Here is a 9,654-nt window from a genome sequence, read left to right on the forward strand (position 1 = left end):
AAAATAATAAATTATTCTATAGAATAATAAATTCTCTAAAAAAATGATACTTTCATTGAAGGGCTTGACTACGCAAACAATGTAATTGCAAAACGTCGCCTCAGTTTAGTTGTTTAATTGGCTGTCAGCAGAAGTCAAGAAAACGAGTCAACAAAATCAAGATTTATTTTGAAATTCTTGAAAATAATGGTGAAAAATTTCGAATAGAAAGATCCTCAAGCATAATTATAATATAGGTAATTAAGTCATAATGGGTGGGATTCTTATTGTTTATATTAATCAATTTAGATTAATAAACAGAATCATTTGATCATTTTTATTTCAACAAATAATATTTTATAGTAACATTTTTAAATATTGGACTTTTTCAAACTTATCTTGTTCTGCTACCATCCTAAATAATAAATATTATTATCAATCTATCATTAAATTGTCTTATTTTTTCAAATGTTTTTATATTTTTTATAGAACTCCTGAATAAGTTATATGTTAATTGAGAATAGTTAAACAATGAGTTCAAATCTGAGAATTATCTAGCTGCTGTAGTTAGCACTGAGGGCGTTAATTTCATAGTTTGAAATATCAGTTTTGGAGAGAAGTTCCATTCATCGGGTTCACAACTTCTCATCCCTAGGCTTTTGGTCTATGCCGGCTCATGGTCGTAGTTCATCCTATAGAGGTCATCATAAAAGCATATTTCAACATCATCGTGACAAATTACACCTTTCTATTCAATATAAATCTCTTATTAAATACAATATATCAGAAATATAAGAATCAGATATTACTCATTATCGGCGCATGAAAGCTGTTATTTTATGTTTAGAATATTTATATATATTTAAATCCAACATGAAATAATATAGTAGTCATTCTTTCTGAGCTATCCCGCTCTGTACTAAAATTAGAAAATAAATAATTAGCAAAGATATAAGTGGGTAATATTTACTTAATTGTATAATGATTAATTAAATAAATAGAAATCAATCCTGTGCAAATTTTGTTCTTATATATATATTTTTTTTTTTTATTTTCAAATCCTCTTTATTTATATATAATTACAATTACAGATATATGATAATACATAGTATATATACATATTACATACTGACTTTGTTTGCCTTATGGCAGTATAAGTTGAGTTACAGGGGCCGCTGAAGGCGGTTTCACATTGGTAACATACTAGTTGGGGCTTACACAGAATGGAGAGGGACCACTCCGGCTGGTTATATATAGTATAAAAAAATCAGCATACATTTACATTTTCCAGGGTCAAATTAATCACCGGGAACAAAAAACAAATGTGCAATAGATTTTTTTTTTTATTTAAAAAATATTAGTCTTCTATTTTGTCTGCAAAGTTAATCTTTATTAGTCATAAATATCTTCTAAATGCTTTGATTTTATTTATTTCTCCGAAAATATCGAACGTAATTAGATAATTTAAAAACCGACATTATCTTGTGATTTCATAAAAGCATTAAAAATCCTTCTAAGGTGCCTATACTCTCTTCAATAAAAGACCATCAAGAGGCATACCTGCGATGGCGCACAAAGCATCGTAGGACTAAGTGGGACAAAGCTCGAGCGACATGCAGGACACTTTTTCGATGAACACCGATAGCTTTACGAACTTGGAAACTTTCCGTCCAGAACAGTTCTGCGTACAAAAGTGTGGAACTGGCCACATTGGCCAAAAGCTTCCTCTTGGTCCACCAATATTTGGCATAACCCTACCCAATTCCTTAGTCACTTGCTCTGTTCTGGTTCTAACTTTGTGCAAGTGTTCATCAAACCGAAGTCTGATGCATAAGATTCCCACTGACAATAATTTTCAGATCGTCTGCAAAGCCGAACGTAATAGTTTCTTCTGGCACCATGCCATACATAATATTTCACGCCATGGCCCTAAAATCGCATCTTCAGAACTGTCACTCGTAATCTTATAACTTTTCAATCTAGCTTTTGTTCCACACCTCAAGATTCTATTAGTGAAATAACTCTCAGTAATCTCTGTGAGGTATTGTGTGAATTCCTTCCTTCGCACTTCCGTCCATGATACAATCTCACCGAGCTGAATTAAGAGCATTCTTTTCCTTTGGCAGGAGCACATGTTACTTCTCTCACTGTGTTTGAAATACATCTTCACTGAGACAGAAGTTGTACACAACCAAGAAGAGCTCTGGTCTCGACCTAATTGCCATTTTCAAGGCAAGATTTGGGACATACCTCCCCATACAGCTTTTTCCAGCAGTTATCTTTACTTTATTTTTTTGCCTTGACTAGGTTCCTCTTAGCTTGTTTATTCTCCTAAAGTAATGTAACGTAAGCAACCTCTCGCTCAGCTCATCTTCGGACTAATCTTCTGTTTCTGACGACAGCCTCCTCGGAAAACTCGGTCCACCAATACACTGTCATATGTCGATTTCTCCTAGAAGTCATGGTCATTGATGGATCCGTAATAAACTCTTTCTTCTACTAATCCTCATAATTAGATTCTTTCCTCCATCAAAGTAACAATAAAGGAATCTTTGTCGATGGTTACAACCTGATGCTGGCTGCTTTTTAATATTTTTTCTTTCGAGAACTGGGGCAACGGCTTCAAAGAAGATGGGCTGATGTTCATTGTGAGTATATCGATCACTGACGTGCCAATCGTTATCTCAGAAAGTTAGGTTTGCGCTTACACTAGTCAAATCGACAATTGAGGAATTAGCGTTTCTTGAGAATGTTTGAGTAGAGTATATCTCTCTATCAATATAGCTCGGTATCAAGAGCAGCGAACGTGTCAAGAAGACATTTGCCTCTGCTGCTGGCATCTCTGATATCTCATACAGTAGCCCATGCTTTGAAGTCTCCTGCGATGATATGATGACCTCCCGACCTCGCAGTTCCTGCTCAATGGAATCAAGTAGAACCTCATAGTACAAGAGCCGGGAAGATAGTCAAAACTGATGAGTCTGCCAAGTATAGGTAGAGGGAATAAAAAATGGCGGTTTTTCATAACCTTAAAGAACAATAACTTTTCATTCGGAGCTCTATATCTTAAAAACCACTAACAACACTAGAAAACCTTAGAGCACATTATTTAAAGAAGAGTAAATTTGCTGAAATATTAGCCTTAAAAGAGCTATTTACGTCCAATAGGTCTCTAGGTATAGCTATTTAAAAAACAACATTTTTTAAAAATCTACTGAAAGATTAGTAGTTAGTTAATTTATTTTGAGAAATCTATGTCTCAGGAACTATGTGACGTACCGATGTCTATTAGCACTCAAATTAAAGCTAGTGAAATGGACTATAAAGAAGTTTAGGACCTTTACCTTCGTAGGAATAGTAGTTTTCATGATATATGCAAAAATAAATTGATTTATAGTTGTTCGGACAATAAGTTTGATTTATGAAAAACTTCAATTCATAAACCATTTGACGTACAGATGTCTGCCAGTGCTCAAATTAAAGCTAGTTAAATTTACTATAAAATAGTTAATAATGTTTATCTTTGTAGGTCTAGTAGTTTTTATGATATTTGACAAAATAAACTCACAAAATGTCAATTTCTAGTTGTTGGTAAAAAATGTTGGATTTTTGAAAAAATATATCCCTAGATCCATAAGACGAACATATGTCTGCCAACACTCAAAATAACGGAAATTTAATTTACTATAAAGTAGTTTATGACACTTATCTTCGTTGTGGTAGTAGTTTTTATGATATTCACATATGATTATAAATTTCTCATCTTTAAATGACGTTCTCTTAGGTTTTCTTGTGTTATTCCTACTTTTTAAGATATAGAACTCCGAATGAAAAATTAAATTTTTTTATCGCTTTAAAACAGCCGATATTTTTTATTCCCCCTACCTATACTTGGCAGACTCATCAATTTTGACTATTAATTTACATAGTTTTCATCAAAGTAATAAAAAATTGGGGTGAGATAACTGCCTTTTTTCTCCTCTTGGGCTCTTGTACTATCAAATTCTTCTTGTGGTGCTTTAGGTGGTGCGTATACACTACAGATGTAAATGCTTCTCACCTTGATATGTGTGTGAAGAAAACTACCTTTAGAGAACAATGGTACAAGAAAAAATATTATATTTTGATGTTTAAAATATTTAATATAAACCTTAGAATGATTATAAGCTTGCTGTTCTTTTTAGATTCATTTAATTTGTAATTTTCAATATTTTCTTAAAGAAAATATATTTGAAAACTAATTTAAATAGATGATAATTTAAAGAACAAGTAGTTCAATAAACTGATATTATTTGTCCCCCATTTTGTATCGGACAGAGTTAGAGTAATTATCAAATTTATCAACCAGCATACATCAATATTTAGAAGTCGTTAAGGGAAAAGAATCATGATGTATCATTCTGACACATTTAGTTGGCCAATTTTATTATTAAATTTAATAAATTATGATTAATATAGAGTACAAACTAAAAGTGTAGATTACTTTGTTTATATTTACGACATAAATGCTTTAAATAAGGGTTTCATTCCTAAAATAGAGCTGTTTTAAAATGTCTCAAATGCCACAACAAAACCTTGACTTGGAAATTCCACTCGTCAATGACCTAGTCTCCGCTAAGGAGGACGATTCTCACAACTCTAATTTCGTGGCCATTATTACTATTGTAACTACTGTCAACTATTGTAAGCGACAATTACAGGTCAAGCGTAAACTATTTTACGCAAGAACTAATTAAGTCATTAACTACTGCATTGAATAGCCAGACTAATTCCTTCATATGAGCTTTTGATGTTTTAAGGCAAATAATTGACAAGTATTATTTTTTTTTAATCATCCAGACTAGGTTATTTCGGTTAATGTTTATGAATCTTATTTTTTTGATGTTCTGTTTAATGATTATTTGTTAACAATGTTCTAATTGACAACATTGCGGAGATATTCCAATTAATTTAATCTATTTCCTCATTTTCATATCGATGTCCTTAGTTGGTTACTATCTAACTGAAGTCCGTCATAAGAACTCCGAAAGCGATGAACCTAGTACCTCTGGTTCTACTAACAGGGAAAGTTCTCCAGCGTGGGTTGTGGTGCGCCGAGACTAGTGGGCCCAACTGATGGGAAACAAAAATTAAAATTTTATATTGTTGCTTTTTCATAATTAAAATTACAAACTGCCATGATACTTAAAGGTAATCGGCCATTGATGAATTTGCAAAGGAATGAAACTGACATACATGGGGAAATAAAACTCAATACCATTAATCAATGTTGTTTTGGCAGCTCTCGATATTGAAGTACTTTTTATTTATTTATTGATATTTACAACTGTATAAAAAATACAACAAGTAAATTTGATCATAATGACATAATGATAATGATATGATACAGCATGTAGAGAAACTACCCAGTAGTAGAACTCTTTTTTTTTTTTCCTTATTCTTATTTTTTTTACGTATTCTCTACTTTAAATCCTCATGTCTACACTCATTTATATCAAAAAACGGTTCATGAAGTTCCACTCCCAGTTGCCGACAGTTAAAGGACCAGTGACCTACAACCTGGGACACCCAACCTCTTAACTTGTTTCTTTTTACTATTAGAAGACAATTGTTTGTTTTATTTAAGTGTACCAATATCATTATTTTTTGTTATTAATTTTACTTTCCTCTTTTATTAAGAAGCATTATTCTTATCTATTTATTTTCTTTTTTTTTTCTTTTAATAAGAACATTGTATATATTTAGTGGTGTCATTTGTATGACTATACCCCCTCATAATCAACTGTTAAAAATATATATATAATATAAGTTATATCAACCATGTAGCGCACCAGGCCGATCTGGTATAAAAATAAAATAATAATAATACGCTCATAATTCGTCCAAGATGATATATCATAATATACAAAAAAGTATAATCGTTCATTATGAATTATAAAAAACGTCAATATTTTTACTCTTGCTTGAAGCGTTAAAAAAATAAGGATACAATAAGAAAAACATATAGGGAAAAATAAAAAGTTTTAGATAAGGATATTAACAGGAGTTAACAGTAATACTTACAATGAATATACAGAATGGACTGGGGAAAGGCTTGGCCTATTCCGTTTTATGTCAGGTTTGAGCTGGTGAGTTAAATCATGTGTCATGTCGGCACCAAAGATTCTTATTTTTTCGTTTCCAGCACCTTCGGATGTATTTGAGATATGAAGTATTAGAAACCCTTTTAAAAAAATTGTACGTTTTCCTATTTTCGTCCTCCCAGCATGGCAAACTCATATAATGTGTGACAGTTACCTTCTTTATAACTCAACTTTGCAGAATTCGTGCACAAAACAGTTTCATTTATACAAATTATTTAATATAATAAATTCATCCCTGGCACGACATCTCTATTAAAGAGGCGAACATCAGTTGCTTCTGTGGAATGCCTAGATGTAATTGTCTTTTATAAGAAATATTTCGGTTTTATAGATATACCTTCATCAAATTAGTTATTCAGATAGTCCAATGGTAACTAATTCACACTTTATCCCACGAAAAGAAACAGTTATGGGTAAACGACTAGTACATCACGTAAATTTTCAAATTACTTCAAATAAAACATTTCGAGACATTAATTTACAAAATATTTCTGGATTATCAATGGTGAACCAATAGGACTTTTAATTGTCACTACACAGATATCATGTGTTTAAAGAACTAATCATTAAGAAATTTCGCTTTATTCAATATTGAAAATGTAACTTGGATTCTGACACCTCGAATATCAAGTGAATTTGGTCACTTAAAAATTTTCGTCACCATATTGAATTGTCCTTCAATCCTTCAAAAAAAAAAAAAAATAATAATGATGCATAAAAATTTAAGAGATCCGTAATTTTCCAATTACTGTCTACTCGAACGGAGTTACATTACGTCATATTTAGTAACGGATGCCACGTATATAACAATAATAGTAGAATACTATAGTAGAATTGAACCATTAGATAGACTAAAAAACCAACCATACACTAAATAATAACGCTTAGTCGAAAATATAATTAGTATAATTACTTGTAGCTTTGTTGCAGTTATAAATTTCGATTATCAAATTTAATTTAAAATTGAATAAATTAAATTAGTTAATATATATTTTTTAGAAAATGTTACCAGTTTATTTTTCTAATTCATATATCTGGAAGGAAGAATGTTTTTTTATGAAAAACAAAACATTTTATTTAAATAAATAATTTAAATTTCATCCATTATAGTCTCAAAACCTTTAATTTTCTTTACAAGTCCGAATTTTCGGCCAATTCGGGCATCCTCAGGGACAATCTTAATACAATTTTTGAACTAAATAATTTAAAAACACAACTTCATGCAGGATGTTCTGCCCAGGTCAATTCAACAATTTCTAATTAGTCAAATTTCACATTAAAACAAAAATTAAAATTCTTTATCACAGGCACTTATTGTTGTAATAAATTTTAACAAATAAGTGACTGTGATAAAGAATTTTAATTTATGCTTTAATGTGAAATTTGACTAATTAAAAATTGTTGAATTGACCTGGGCAGAATATCCTGCATGAAGTTGTGTTTTTTAATTATTTAGTTCAAAAATTGTATTAAGATCATTCCTGAAGATGGCCGGATTGGCCGAAACATCGGACTTGTAAAGAAAATAAAAGGTTTTGAGACTGTAATGGATAAAATTTAAATTATTTATTTAAACAACATTAACCAGTCTCAAGAAAATATTTAAGATTATAAATAAAAACATTTTATTTTTAAAACACTAAAGTTTTCAATTCTAATTAAATGGAAAGCTGTCTAAATCCTCCAAGGCCTCACATTACAAAATACAATGAGCTGAAAGTTATACTCAAAATGCAATACGAAAGTCATTTCCGAGAGGAGGAAATGGTGAAGAAACTGAGCCCAGGATTTCTACGTTTGAATGTTTAAATATTTGGAAAGCGACATCACTGTAGGGATTCATCTGAAGTGACGTCTGGAGGTGCACTGAACAAAATTAAATTAATTAGGTAAATTCAGATTTTCAGTTGACAATGACTTCCTCTACAAAATCAGTCTTTGTATTTTAAATATTGATTCCATAATAATTGAATACTGAATAATTTAAGTGCATAGTCTAAATTTTATTAAACTGTCATGTTTTTATATTTCTGCCATGCGCTTAAAAAAGAAAAAGATAAGGATTTCGCAACTAGGAATATGTATTATCAACAGTACTTTTCTGAATTAAGATATTTTGAAAATAGGATTCTTTTTAGAATCATGATGTATCATTCTGACACATTTAGTTGGCCAATTTTATTATTAAATTTAATAATTTATGATTAATATAAAGTACAAACTAAAAGTGTAAGATTACTTTGCTTATATTTACGACATAAATGCTTTAAATAAGGGTTTCATTCCTAAAATAGAGCTGTTTTAAAATGTCTCAAATGCCACAACAAAACCTTGACTTGGAAATTCCACTCGTCAATGACCTAGTCTCCGCTAAGGAGGACGATTCTCACAACTCTAATTTCGTGGCCATTATTACTATTGTAACTACTGTCAACTATTGTAAGCGACAATTACAGGTCAAGCGTAAACTATTTTACGCAAGAACTAATTAAGTCATTAACTATTGCATTGAATAGCCAGACTAATTCCTTCATATGAGCTTTTGATGTTTTAAGGCAAATAATTGACAAGTATTATTTTTTTTTAATCATCCAGACTAGGTTATTTCGGTTAATGTTTATGAATCTTATTTTTTTGATGTTCTGTTTAATGATTATTTGTTAACAATGTTCTAATTGACAACATTGCGGAGATATTCCAATTAATTTAATCTATTTCCTCATTTTCATATCGATGTCCTTAGTTGGTTACTATCTAACTGAAGTCCGTCATAAGAACTCCGAAAGCGATGAACCTAGTACCTCTGGTTCTACTAACAGGGAAAGTTCTCCAGCGTGGGTTGTGGTGCGCCGAGACTAGTGGGCCCAACTGATGGGAAACAAAAATTAAAATTTTATATTGTTGCTTTTTCATAATTAAAATTACAAACTGCCATGATACTTAAAGGTAATCGGCCATTGATGAATTTGCAAAGGAATGAAACTGACATACATGGGGAAATAAAACTCAATACCATTAATCAATGTTGTTTTGGCAGCTCTCGATATTGAAGTACTTTTTATTTATTTATTGATATTTACAACTGTATAAAAAATACAACAAGTAAATTTGATCATAATGACATAATGATAATGATATGATACAGCATGTAGAGAAACTACCCAGTAGTAGAACTCTTTTTTTTTTTTCCTTATTCTTATTTTTTTTACGTATTCTCTACTTTAAATCCTCATGTCTACACTCATTTATATCAAAAAACGGTTCATGAAGTTCCACTCCCAGTTGCCGACAGTTAAAGGACCAGTGACCTACAACCTGGGACACCCAACCTCTTAACTTGTTTCTTTTTACTATTAGAAGACAATTGTTTGTTTTATTTAAGTGTACCAATATCATTATTTTTTGTTATTAATTTTACTTTCCTCCTTTATTAAGAAGCATTATTCTTATCTATTTATTTTCTTTTTTTTTCTTTTAATAAGAACATTGTATATATTTAGTGGTGTCATTTGTATGACTATACCCCCTCATA

At 30.8% G+C, this 9,654-nt stretch overlaps 1 protein-coding gene across 1 annotated transcript in view; it reads left to right on the plus strand.

Moving 5' to 3' along the window:
• LOC106692869 (uncharacterized) overlaps positions 1-9,654 on the plus strand; it is a gene marked incomplete in the record, with an annotated part of 196,086 nt that overhangs the window by 156,432 nt on the left and 30,000 nt on the right.

The sequence above is a fragment of the Halyomorpha halys genome, unplaced genomic scaffold, assembly GCF_000696795.3.
Source record: "Halyomorpha halys isolate HHAL.00 unplaced genomic scaffold, Hhal_1.1 Scaffold74.1, whole genome shotgun sequence".
NCBI classification, from domain to species: Eukaryota; Metazoa; Arthropoda; class Insecta; order Hemiptera; family Pentatomidae; genus Halyomorpha; species Halyomorpha halys.